The sequence below is a fragment of the Ipomoea nil genome, unplaced genomic scaffold (assembly GCF_001879475.1).
Source record: "Ipomoea nil cultivar Tokyo-kokei standard unplaced genomic scaffold, Asagao_1.1 scaffold1101, whole genome shotgun sequence".
Taxonomy (NCBI): domain Eukaryota; kingdom Viridiplantae; phylum Streptophyta; class Magnoliopsida; order Solanales; family Convolvulaceae; genus Ipomoea; species Ipomoea nil.
The window spans coordinates 102,384-117,057 of record NW_017617529.1 but is presented as its reverse complement, the minus strand read 5'-3'; positions in this window follow the sequence as shown (position 1 = coordinate 117,057).

The following is a 14,674-nucleotide window of genomic DNA, read 5'->3' as shown; positions in this document are numbered from 1 at the left end:
TATACCGCAACCCTCAAATATCTTTTTGAATCTTTTCCAAAAAAAAAAAAAAAAAAGACAATTGAAGTTAAAAAAAAAAAAAAAAAAAAAAAAAAGTAGTACAGTACTACTCAAAAAATGGCTCAACAGACAAACAATAAAAAATAGGGAAAATCTCAAACGTCAGTCCATAACTGGACATGAAATAACAAGTACTACTCAAAAAATGGCTCAACAGACAAACAATAAAAAATAGGGAAAATCTCAAACGTCAGTCCATAACTGGACATGAAATAACAAAAGTTGAACTGGAATTGGTTGGGTCCTCTGTTACAAGGAACCCTCCAAAAAATGGCGTATGCCACTATTTGCGACGAACACACGGTATTCTTTAGTAAAAGGCGAAAGAATAATTCGCTATGTGTTCATCGCGTGGCTGCGTGGTTTCAAAAGACTTAGAATTGCCAAATATATAGAAGCCCATAGCTGAGAGTTGTTTATGTTTGTTCGATGTGGGATGGGTTACCCCCACATTTCTATTTTTACTATTCAAGGCGATGATAACTTCGTTTTCTTGGTACGCCACACCGGACCCAAATCCCATCTCCAAATCTGTTATAATAATAATAATAATAATAATAATAATAATAATAATATTATTATTATTATTATTATTATTATTATTATTATTAGTAATATTAAACCAAGTAGTTAGTTAATTGGTTAAAAATAATGGGAGTAATTATAGGTGCAGTACATGGCCATGATGTTAGCTTTACATGGAGCATTAACTCCTTTATTTTAGCATTTGAATTATCTTATCTAGTATAAATAGATTTGTTATTCAAGCATTTCTAATCATCAATAAAATTATCTATTCCATCTCTCTCTCTCTCTCCTCAATATATATAAATATAATATATATACATATTATATTTAATATATATTATAGATATATTATATTATATTTAATATATATTATATTAAATATATTATATTTAATATATCTAACATTTGGTATCAGAGCCAGTCAACCTTTCAACCCCGAGATATTTTTCGTAGTGAAATATGACTGCAAATTTCAATATTGTATGGTCGGGTCCCAAATTGGACGGGAAACTCGATTACAATTATTGGCAAATTATGATGTCCACACATTTGCAAGCTCAAAATCTTTGGAGCTTTGTTGATCCCGGTCTACAAGAAGGAGCTGAAGCAGGCGCTATACGGCGAGATAAATTGGCCTTGGGTCAGATTCACCAAGGTGTTCATTATTCCATTTTTGGGCAATTAGCTCGTGCTCAAACAGCAAAACAAGCCTGGGACATCTTAAAGGTATCACACAAAGGAGTCGATCGGGCGCAGAAGTCTAAGTTGCAGTCGTTGAGAAGGTTGTACGATAATTGTGAGATGACCTCTACAGAAACAGTAGATGCGTATTTCACTCGTCTTATTGATATGGTGAATAAGATGATGCTATATGGAGATACGATTGAAGATGGTGCAGTGGTTGAAAAAGTTCTTCGAACTATGCCGATGAAGTATGACCATGTGGTGGCTTCAATAACAGAGTCACACAAAACCGAGCTCTTATCAATTGCAGAGCTGAAAGGTATGGTAGAAAGTCATATTGACAGGATTGCGTCAAAATCGGAACCACTAGCAGAAGAAGCTTTGAAGAGTCAAGTCACCCTTAATGTGACTGGCACTAATCAAAGAGGTGGAGGATCTGGTAGAGGTCGTGGAAGAGGAAGAGGAGGTTCTAGTGGAAGAGGTCGTGGTAACTTCAACCAAGGAGGAGGACGTGGTAACTCCAACCAAGGAAGAGGTGGAGGTAATACCAAACAAGGTAAATTTCCATTTCATTGCTACAATTGTGGCAAGTATGGGCACAAGATTGCAGATTGTTGGTATAAAGAGGACAACAATCGTGGAAATCAAGCAAACATTGCTGAAAAGTCTGGTGAGAGTTCTGAAACTTTACTTTTAGCCAGCGATAGTTTTTCTGCAGATAAGAACATATGGTTCTTGGATACTGGGTGTAGTAACCATATGTGTGGGAAGAAAGAATTGTTTTCTGAACTGGATGAATCAGTCCGGTCTGAAGTGACATTTGGCAATAAGTCAAAGGTGCCAATTTTGGGAAAAGGTAAAATCTCTATTCAGTTGAAGGATGGTACTCACAATTTTATATCTGATGTGTTCTATGTTCCTGAACTACACCAAAACTTGTTGAGTATGGGACAGTTGTCAGAAAAAGGATATAAGATGGATATTGCTCAGGGGTGTTGTACCATTGCAGATGCTAAAGGAGTTTTGATTGCAAAGGTAAATATGTCTCAAAATCGACTATTTCCTTTGAAAATTAAGCATACTCTCCTTGCTTGCTTTAATTCTGAAGTTTGTGATGATAATTGGTTATGGCATATGCGGTTTGGGCATTTTCATTTTTCTGGATTACACTATCTTGCGAGAAAGGAACTTGTTTCTGATTTACCTGTTGTGAATGTCCCTGATCGTATATGTGAGATTTGTGTGATTGGAAAGAAGCATAGAGATCCCTTTCCCGTGGGCAAGTCAAGAAGAGCCACAAAACAGTTGGAGATTATTCACTCAGACCTATGTTCGTTGGAGGTTCCCTCACATGGAGGTTGTAAGTACTTTATTACTTTCATTGATGATTTCAGTAGAAAAACATGGGTTTACTTTCTGAAGCAAAAGTCTGAAGCATGTGATGTTTTCAAAAAATTTAAGGTTTTTGTTGAAAAGCAAAGTGGTTATGAAGTTAAAATCTTGAGAACTGATAGAGGTACAGAATATATTGCTTGTGATAATTTTCTGAAAGAAAAGGGTATTCAGCACCAAATGACAACTAGATACACTCCACAACAAAACGGAGTGGCTGAGAGGAAGAATAGGTCAATCATGGATATGGTGAGGTGCATGTTGAAATCCAAGGATCTGCCTAAACCTTTTTGGGCAGAAGCTGTTGCTTGTGCTGTCTATGTGTTGAATAGGTGTCCAACTAAGAGTGTCCGTGATAAGACGCCCGAAGAAGCTTGGAGTGGGAGAAAACCCTCTATCAAATATCTCAAGGTTTTTGGATTTTTGGCATATGCACATGTGCCGGATCCATTGAGAAAGAAGTTGGATGATAAAGGTGAGAAGTGCATATTCATTGGTTATAGTGACGCTTCAAAGGCTTATAAACTATACAATCCTGAAACTAAGAAGGTTGTTATAAGTCGTGATGTCACTTTTGATGAATATGGTGTTTGGGATTGGTTAGCTAAAGATGAAAGTTCAGTTGTTATTCCTGCTGTTGAAAATATTGTTGAAGAGCAACTGATTCCAGATAATGTTCAGTCTCCTTCACAGCCAGAGTCGTCAGTTCGACGATCTCAGCGCGAGCGCCACTTACCAGCTCGCTTGCAGGATTATGTTTTGGGTCATGATAATGACCTGTCTGATGAAGAGATTGTTCAATTTGATCTCTTTGCAGATTGTGATCCTTTAACTTTTGAGGAGGCTGCTACAGAAACTCATTGGCTTAAGGCGATGGATGAGGAGATACGTGCCATTGAAAAGAATGGTACCTGGGAGTTAACAGATTTACCTCCTGGAAAGAAGCCGATTGGAGTAAAGTGGGTTTACAGAACGAAGTACAAATCAAATGGAGAAATTAACCGTTTTAAGGCACGGTTGGTAGCAAAGGGTTACAAGCAGAAACCAGGTATTGATTATTTTGAGGTTTTTGCTCCTGTAAGTAGACTTGATACAGTTCGAATGGTTATTTCTCTTGCTGCTCAAAATGATTGGAAATTGCATCAAATGGATGTCAAGTCTGCTTTTCTGAATGGTTTTCTTGATGAAGAAATATATGTTGAGCAACCTGCAGGATTTCTGAAGAAAGGGGAGGAAAATAAAGTGTACAGGTTGAGAAAAGCCTTGTATGGCTTAAAGCAAGCGCCTAATAAAGGAAGGCTAGATAAGATAATTCAAATGCTAAAATAAAGGAGTTAATGCTCCATGTAAAGCTAACATCATGGCCATGTACTACACCTATAATTACTCCCATTATTTTTAACCAATTAACTAACTATTTGGTTTAATATTACTAATAATAATAATAATAATATTATTATTATTATAACATTGCCTCATTTAAACCAAGTTGAATATATTGGTCATCCCAATATCCTTCTTCAATTTAAGAAATGTCCCTGTCTTCAACGAAATTGCTGACTTGGTCATCCCAATATCCTTTATATGGGCCTTATGTCTTACTTTCTTGGCCTTGAGGTTATTCAAATGGATGGTGGAATCTTTATTTCACAGAAGAAGTATGCTGCTGATATTTTGAAAAAGTTCAAAATGGAAAACTCCAAACCAGTTTCGACTCCGTTAGCTGAAAAGTTAAAGGTGTCCAAAGATGAGTGTGGTAAGAATGTGAATGTTACATCTTATAAAAGCTTAATTGTGAGTCTGAGGTATCTGGTGGCAACAAGGCCAGATATTTCTTTTGGAGTTGGGATACTTAGCAGATTCATGGAGGAGCCAAAAGAATCACATTGGGCTGCAGCAAAGCGAATTCTGAGATATGTCAAAGGTACGAGTAATGATGGAATTTTTTACTCTACTAATGAAGCTGTGGAACTTGTTGGGTACACAGACAGTGATTGGGCTGGAGATATTGAGACCAGAAAAAGCACATCAGGATATGCCTTCTATCTTGGTTCAGCCATATTTTCTTGGTCTTCAAAGAAGCAGCAGATTGTAGCACTTTCAACCGCAGAAGCAGAATATATTGCAGCAGCAAACTGTGCAACTCAAGCAGTTTGGTTGAGGAGAATTTTGGAGTTCTTACAACACAAGCAGGAAGCACCAACAACTATTTTTTGTGACAACAAGTCAGCAATTTCGTTGTCCAAGAATCCTGTCTTTCATGGTCGCAGTAAACACATTGATATCAAGTATCACAAAATCAGAGAACTGGTTGCTGAAAAACAAATCAACATTGAGTATTGTTCGAGTGAATGTCAAGTTGCAGATATTTTTACGAAGCCGTTGAAGACAGAGACATTTCTTAAATTGAAGAAGGATATTGGGATGACCAATATATTCAACTTGGTTTAAAGGAGGCAATGTTATAATAATAATAATAATAATAATAATAATAATAATAATAATATTATTATTATTATTATTATTATTATTATTAGTAATATTAAACCAAGTAGTTAGTTAATTGGTTAAAAATAATGGGAGTAATTATAGGTGCAGTACATGGCCATGATGTTAGCTTTACATGGAGCATTAACTCCTTTATTTTAGCATTTGAATTATCTTATCTAGTATAAATAGATTTGTTATTCAAGCATTTCTAATCATCAATAAAATTATCTATTCCATCTCTCTCTCTCTCCTCAATATATATAAATATAATATATATACATATTATATTTAATATATATTATAGATATATTATATTATATTTAATATATATTATATTAAATATATTATATTTAATATATATTATATTAAATATATTATATTTAATATATCTAACAAAATCGCTTAACCTTGCTCGTCGCCGGACCAGAGACCAGTTCTCCATCTCCTGCCTCGCCGGCTGCCGGCTGCCCGGCTCTGCGCCTCGCCGTTCAAGTAAGTTGCTAATTAAGCTTAATGGAAAATATGGTTTTAGCTCCCAGGTTAGAATTGAATAGCCAAATCAATAACAACAAATTAATTTTTGTGTTGTTAACTGCTATGAAGGATTGAATCTTTGCTCTTAATAATGTTGTTAATTATCAAAAACTAATTAGGGTTGTTTTCTTCTCTAGTTAAGTAGTTTACACTATGGTTCATTTTACCAACAGGCAGCAGCCCAGAATATTGCATTTAAAAGAATTGACTAAAAAAATTGTTGTTGTTTCTAGAGATAACTCAATGAACTGAAATGAAATAATTTTTTCCCAATTGAAAAAAAAAAAAAAAAAAAACTCTGCAACGAGGGGCAGAAATTTGAATTAGTAAGGTTTAGTTGTTTGATAGGTGGGATATGGGAGGGTGTATCAGTCCCATGCTAGTTTTGTTACGTTAATTTTGTCTAAAATGTCCAATGTAACTGATAAAATTCATTTATTTGATAGATCAGTAAACTAAGTGTATCAGTTGTTTGAAATGTGGAAGTTAGATCTTCATCTTCTAGTCCTTTACCATTTTGGCTTTTCTATGTGCTTTACTGCTTTTTACATCCCTGAAATTACATGTGCATTTCTCTTGAAACACATAAAGGAGCAATTTAGGTGGGAAATGAGTATTTTGGGTCACAGCTAAGATTAGATTATCTGAATTTCAAATGGCTTTATTTTTTTTTTTTTTTTTTTTTTTTTGGGTTCAAAACAGTTGAGTATTTGCGATTACAAATTACAATAATTAAACACCAATTGTTATACAATGGTTCAATTGTCTGCAAGCAACACATCCGAAATATTCAGTATATAAATTGCAGAGGTAATAACTCCAATGGTCTTCTGAGTATTAGCGATTTACCAGCTATGATCATTCGAGTTTTAAATGACCTCCAATGATCTTTCATGTTTTAAAAAATAATCACCCATGGTCCTAAAAACTCACCCGAGTTTAAAATGACCACAGGACGTCCACTAGTTATTACTATTGGAGGTCATTTAAAACTCGAATGACCACACCTCGAAAACCATTAGAGGTATTAACTCTAAATTGTTGTATATAATTGTTGTATATTTTGACAGTTCACCTGGACCCAGGTCTATGACATAACTCTATTTGATCCTTTTCTCCAAAAAAAAAAAAAAAAAAAAAAAAATCAAACTGAAATGGAAAAATGACTACCAAAAGGCATTACTATTAACAAAACTAAAATCAAAGAATGGCTCAATAGAGTTACAATGAAAATAGGGAAAAACTCAAATGATAGTTTAATTAGCCCAAAAGATGACCACAATTAACAAAAGTTGCACTGAAATTGGTTGGGTCCTCTGTTACAAGGAACCCTCCAAAAAATGGCGTATGCCACTATTTTGCAACGTACACACGGTATTCTTTAGTAAAAGGCGAAAGAATAGTTCGCTATGTGTCCATCGCGTGGCTGCGTGATTTCAAAAGGCTTAGAATTGCCAAATATATAGAAGCCCAAAGCTGAGAGTTCTTTATGATTCTTCGATGTGGGATGGGTTACCCCCACATTTCTATTTTTACTATTCAAGGTGATAATGACTTCGTCTTCTTGGTACGCGACGCCTCGCCTGCTCCAAGCGACAAACGGACTCCTCTCCTCCTTCAGTCTCCTCTCTTTGATTTCTCGGTTGAAATTTTCTTCGAGTCTAGAAATTTTTTGATTGCTGGTTGAACCTTGATTTTTCTGTCTTCGAGTCTGGAAATTTTCTGCCTTGGAACTTGATTTTTGGTTTTTGATTCTTAATTTCTGATTGCTTGAGTGTCGAAGAAGACTGGAAATTTTCTAGTCTTCGAATAGGCTGTGTCTAGGCTGTAATTTTTGGCATTGAAGGCTGGAAAATCCGGCCTTCAAGGCCGGAAATCAAACACTGGAAATTCCAGCCAGTTCTTTTGGTGCAGAGAGAAGTAATCGGCGAAGTGTGTGATTAGAGCTATAGATTAATAATAGCATTGTAATTGTAATGTAATGATACTTAAAAATTAAAATGGAGCTATACACTATTCTTCAAAAAATATATATATAAAAAAAATGGAGCTATAGACTAAAAGAGAAGATTATCAATTGTACATCAGATCAAAATCCCCCTAGATTTTACTTGCATTCTCTAGATTTTAGATAGTGCTCACAATTATATTGCTTTCTACTCAATTGAATTTAAGCTTTCTATTTGATAGAACAAAAATATTCTGCAATGGTATTGATATGATGTGGCTTTCATTGAAATCCAATCACATTGTATGTATTGTTAATAATATGATTTAGACTCATTTCATGTTGGCAAACATTATTTCATGAATTGCAATTTCTTGTTATCAAGTATCTTGTTATAACACATTCTTTAAGTACCTTAATATTGGTTTCTTGCTCTCAATTATCTTCTTCTAAATAATCTTTGTTTATTGCAGCCAAATTGGTCTCATATCAAGGTCAAGCAAAAGTTACATGCAAGAGGTTTTGTTCATAAGATTCTCTACTTTAGTGAATAAATATATGTATGAAAATTGTAAAGCCAATGAATTACATATTCATCAATCTATTGGAGTGTTTGTGTGTGTATATATCATTCTTCCAAAAGGTTGAACCTCAACCCTAAAGGCCCCACATTCCGACCCGACAGAGCATATGGGAGGATGTAAATTATGGTAACTCAACTGAACATGAACCACAGAGGCTAGACATTTGTTTACTACGCGCAAGGAGCCCCTCACTTTGAGAGGTTACTCCCACACTGTCGTGAAACTCGATCCCTGGTCATTCTTCCAAACTTTCGTGTGTGTGTATATATCATAGTTTACTGCATTGATTAGTATTTGGATTTTCCTCAATTTTCTTCCGACATTTCTTCTTTGACAGGTGGTTTAACCTTTTCCACCTTCAGACAAAATTGGAATAAACTTTGTGGGGGTAAACCACTTATTGAGCAGATCGTTCATTGAATTTGAAGTAAACCAATTACAAGAAGAAATATCTTGAAAGTACAAGGATCAAGTACTACTTGTTGACTTGTAATTAACGTAGAGTTGTAATGAATGTTTTGAGCCTTTATATATTGAAGTTTGGAATTTTTTGAATTTTTTAAAAGTTTTATTATTTATGTATCGATAAAATAATATTTATTATTAATTGAAATATGAATTCAAATAGGTCAAACTCGAAATTAAAATTGAGCCTGAATTCGAGCTCAAATCAAGCCCGAGCTCGAACAATCGAGTGGCTTGAAAAATTGCCGAGCCAAGATCGAACATTATTTTTCGAGCTCGATCGAACTTGAGTCGAATCATGCTTAGCGAGCTCGAGCTCGAGCTCAAGCCAACCCATGCACGAGCTCGGCTCGGCTCGTTTACACCCCTAATTGTACTGATATACTTTGAAGATACTATTTCTAAAGGTGAACTCATCAAAATGAAACACATAAAGGAGCAATTTAGGTGGGAAATGAGTATTTTGGGTTACAGCTGAGATTAAATTGTCTGATTTTCAAATGGCTTTTTATTCTTTTTTTTTTTTTTTTGTTCAAAACAGTGAGTATATTTGCGATTACAAATTACAATAATTAAACACCAATTTCAAAAAATTGTTTGCAATTAACACATTCTATACTTGCCGTTAACAATTTTTATACCTGTAAATAAAGAAAGCACAAAACATGGTAATTATATACACACAAATTGTTAACTATAAATACAAAATATGTTAACACAAACACATAAGATGTTGGTTAACATGTTTCGTACCATTTATTTTTCTACTCATTAAATATAGGTACATAATGTGTCAATTTTTGAACCAAGATTATTAAACACAACACCAAACAATAAAATTGTAATATTATATGCCACATATGCAGGGAGGAGAGTGAGAGTGCGCATCATTTATTTGTTGCCTGTCGTGAGGCTCTTATGGCGCGGAGGAAACTGGGGCTTCTGATCGCTGGAGATACTCATGTGGGTGAGTGGCTCTTTAATTTTTTTTGAGTACGAAAGATTAATTCATTAACATATCCGAAATAAGTGAGTTACAAATGATAGAAGGAGGGTTCGTGAACCACTCCGAGCAACCAGTCAAAGAAACAGACTGCCTAGCTAACAAATGGGCCGTCTGGTTCGCAGATCGCCTAGAGAACACTAAACTGCTATGAGCAAACAAGCTCATTAAGTTTTTAATATCATCCAAAATAACATGAAAGTAAGAATCTCCTAAAGATGAATTATAGTTCTGGACTACTTGAAGTGAATCAGTCTCAACAATGCTCGTGTTAACAGCATAGGATTTGAGCCATGATAGAGATTCTCGGATTGCCATCGCTTCGGCCTCATTAGCCTTGTACAGACCCCTCCAGTTAGTGCCTCTTGCGGCCACAAAATTCCCTTGGTCATCTCTTAACACACAACCGAAACCCATACATCCATTATCTTTGTTTATGGCAGCATCGACATTGAGCTTCAAGAAGCCCAGCTGTGGTTTTGTCCAGCGCTCGATGTTTGTGGTGTTTCTCATGGAACTCGGTTTGTCTGACGTAGCTGCATGCCAAGACGCATAATAATCCTTTGTTCTGAATATCAAGCTGCTTGCCGAAACCAAAGTCTGATTATTCCAAATAATATCATTCCTCAATTTCCAGATATTCCAGCATACCATTGATAAAGTGCAGATCTGATCCGACGAGAGAACTTTCATAGCATCACTCATCCAAGCCTGGAAAGAAGAAGAGTTGCTGGGTAGAGTATTAAAATGCATATCGTTCCAGCAGGCCTTAGCAAAATCACACTCCACAAAAATGTGTTGTATGGATTCCTTGCCATCTTTACACAAGTGGCACTTCTCATCACAGTTAATGTGCTTCTGCCTGAGTGAATCTTTGGTGGGTAAACAACCATTACATGTTTGCCACAAAAAGCTCTTGACCTTGGGAGGAATATTAAAATGCCAAATGCTTTTTCAACCAACAACATCCTCCTCGCTCAACTCACCATATAGAACTTTATAGCAGCTCTTAACTGAGAATTTTCCATCTTCATTAGGACCCCAAATGATTCTATCTTGAACCTGATGGTTTGGTAGTGGAATTTGCATAATAAGATCAGCGTCTCTGGAGATGAAGATGTTCCTAATAGTGGACTCGTCCCAGTTTTTAGAGTTGGGATCGATTAGGTCCTCCACCTTAGAATTCTCCATAAACGGGTAAGGGAAAGACATGATTCTTGGGTTTGTGTTGTCCGGCAGCCAATTATCTTTCCATATTCGAGTTTGAGAACCGTTCCCTATCCTCCATCTTGTATGTCTGCGGATAATGTCCTGTGTGGCCATCATGCTACTCCAAATAAATGATGGATTGGCCCCTACTTTGGCATCAAGGAAAGATGAATTTGGGTAGTATCTCGCCTTGTAAACTCTAGAGACCAAAGAATCTGTGTTCTGGAAGAGCCTCCAAGCTTGTTTTGATAGGAGAGCAAGATTGAAAAGATCAAGATCTCGAAAACCAAGCCCACCCCAATTCCTTGGTTTACACAGTTTGTTCCAAGATCTCCAAACAATACCCTTTTTATCATTGCCTCCACCTTTCCACCAATATTGATTCATAATTGTTTCAACCTCTTTGACAAGACCCTTAGGCAAAAGAAATACCCCCATTGCATAAGTTGGAAGGGCTTGGAGGACTGTTTTCAGAAGAATCTCCCTCCCCGCTTTGGAAATAAAACGGTGATTCCACCCTTGGATGCGGTTGGCAATGCGGTTCTTAATGAAGCCTAAAATCTCTTTTCTGTTCCTCCCAACCATCATTGGAAGCCCAAGATAATTACCATTGTTGTTGCTATGATGAATCCCCAGGATGTCGCTGAGATGAGCCCTCATTGTAACCGGAGTGTTGCTGCTAAAAGCCAAACAGGACTTGCTCAGGTTTATACTTTGGCCTGAGGCCCTTTCATAATCAAATAGAAGAGTTTTCAGATTGGTAGCTTCCTCCTTATTAGCCTTGAAGAAAATGAAACTATCGTCGGCGAAAAAAAGATGGCTAATAGAGGGAGCATTCTTGGCGACAGTAATACCATGTAAATTACCTCTTCTCTCCTGGTCACTTATCATAGCACTGAAGCCTTCCGCAACAAGAATAAAGAGGTAAGGGGATATGGGATCACCCTGCCTTAAGCCTCGATTAGGTAAAATTGGACCAATTTCATGACCTTTGTTCAGCACAAAATAGCTTACAGATGAAACACATTCCATAATAAGATCAACCCACTTGGTATTGAAACCCATCTTTATCATGATATTACGCAAGAGAGTCCATTCAAGTCTGTCATATGCCTTGCTTATGTCAAGCTTGAGGGCTGCCAACCCTTTCTGGCCTTGTGTTTTTCTTTTCATATAATGTTGCATTTCATATGCAAGCATTATATTGTCTGTGATCAATCTCCTTGGTACGAAAGCACCCTGATTCTCAGAAACTAAGTCATTCAATAAAATCTTCAGCCTATTTGCCAGTGATTTAGCAAGGATCTTGTAAGCAACAGAGCACAGGGCAATAGGCCTAAGGTCTGCCATAGTTTCCGGAATTGTTTTTTTTTTGTATCAACACTATCTGGGTGGTGTTGATTTCCTTTGGGAGTTTACCGGTGGATAAAAACTCATTGCAGAAATTAACAAGGCTATCTCCCAGAATATCCCAGAATGATTGAAAAAAGCCCGGATTAAAACCATCAAATCCCGGACTCTTGTCTGGGTGCATACTAAACAGAGCAATCCTGATCTCAGAAGAAGTAAATTTACGCAGCAACAAAGTATTTTGGGAATTGGTAATACAAGCATTTATACAATTAAGAACAGGAGAGCAACTCCCAGCAGTACTAGAAAAAATGTTTGTGAAGTAGTCTCTTACCAGAGAATCAAGCTCTGGACCTTGTTCGACCCAATTTCCAGCCTGGTTTCGTAGCTTTAAAATCTCATTATTTCTCCTCCTCTGCTTCACCGCATTGTGAAAGAATTTGGTGTTGTTATCACCACCCTTGAACCAAAAAAACTTTGCTCTTTGCTTCCAAAATTGGTTCTGTTTGTTCAAGAGGAAAAGAAACTGCTTCTGGCCATCGGAGAACTCCCTTATGCTCTGGGTGTCTGTTTTCAATCTGAGGGTGCCCAAAAGTCTTCTAAGATCGTTAATTTGGGGTTGCATGTTTCTATTAAGATTTTTTCCCCATTTCCAGATTTCAGTGCTGCACAACTCAAATCTGGAACACAGATGAAGGCCTTCCGATCCACTCCAACTACGATGGACAATCTCGCGGCAATGAGATTCTTTCAGCCAATAATTTTCGAACTTGAAGCTTCTTCTCTTCCTAGTACTTGCCGCAGGAGACGGCCAAATCGCGAGTGGAATGTGGTCGCTGGACGGGGCTTCGAAGGACTCAGCTCTTGCACCTTCGAAAATATCAAGCCACCCGCTATTGACAAGAATCCGGTCAAGTTTTTCCTTTAGCCAGTTGGATGTGCCTCTACCTTTTTCCCAGGTGAACTGATAACCTCTGAATTGGAAATCCTTCAAACCACTGAAATCCAAAGCGTCTTTGAATCCCTGCATGAGCCACCGCGGTTGACAAGCTCCTCCGATTTTCTCCTCCGGGAGGAGAATGTCGTTGAAATCTCCCATGAGCATCCAAGGGAGAGAGTTGGCGAGGGAGAGTTGCTTGAGAAGATTCCACGAGAGCTTTCTCCGGTGTCTCTCTGGGTTCCCGTAGAAACCCGTAAAACGCCAAGTGACTGGTGAGGAAAGAATCTTGACTGTGGCGTCAATGTGGTTACTCGAACTGTCTAAAATATTTACAGCAACTTCTTTTTTCCAGATTAGTGCTAGGCCCCCACTAGAGCCCACACTATCAACAATAAACATTGAATCAAAACCCATGACTTTCTTTATATCTTCTAACTTGTCAGAACCAAGCTTAGTCTCCAATAAAAATAAAAGAACCGGCCTCTTCGAGTGGACCATATCCACAAGGACTTGAACTGTCGTATGGTTGCCAAGCCCCCGACAGTTCCACGAGATAAAACTCATTGATCTAGGCGGGCCTGCGTCGCAGGTCCCGCCTCTAGCAAGTTTTTTGAGAGACTCGGGCTAGTGTCCACACTGACCATTTCGAGATCCTGGTCTTGACCGTAACAAACTGGGCCTTTACGTTTCTTTCTTTGCTCAAGTCCACCAGATTCTCCAATTTGGGGTCCCCTTAGTAATGAGCCTTGTGGGTTGGGCTGAAAATTTGAAGGGTAGTTGACCAAAACTCCACTAGGGATGTGCATTAAAGGACACGGGGCAAGAGGCATTGATCCATTGGATAAAAGCTGAGTTCCAAGACCTAAATGCTCATTAAATGCAGCTGTGTAATGTAACGTTGAACTGTCCAGAGCATTGATGTTCACAGCATTCCCATTGGCTTGCATTAAATGACCTCCACATGCCGACAAACTCTCATTAATATCATGCACAACTCGAGGTCGTAAGTCTGAACCTTGAGCTACATTCTGCATTCTCTGACCCCCTGTTTCCTCGTATGGAATATCTGCTTGTTTGTCTTTGCTGCCAGGAGTAAAAGTATGCTTTGTAGTATCCTCTTTAGGCTTCCGGCGAGGCAATTCTGCTAGCATCCATTGTTGGCCGGTATTTGGTTGGGTTCGCCGGCCGGTGGCTCTGAGCTCCGGTAGTTTCTTGCCGAAAGTTCCACACTCCCTTCAAAAAGCTTATCGCAGGATCTGTCATTATGGCCGATCAACCCACAGAGAAAGCAAAATGTTGGTAATCTTTCGTATTTGAACTCAATGTATAATGAATCTCCTGAGGCGGGTTTCACTTTCATCTTCCTTTTGAGGGGCTTGGTAATATCCAACTGGACTCTGATACGCATGAAGCCTCTCCACAGACCATCAAGATTAACAGCATCAGCTTTTATAAAAGAGCCAATGAAAGAACCAATCATTACCACA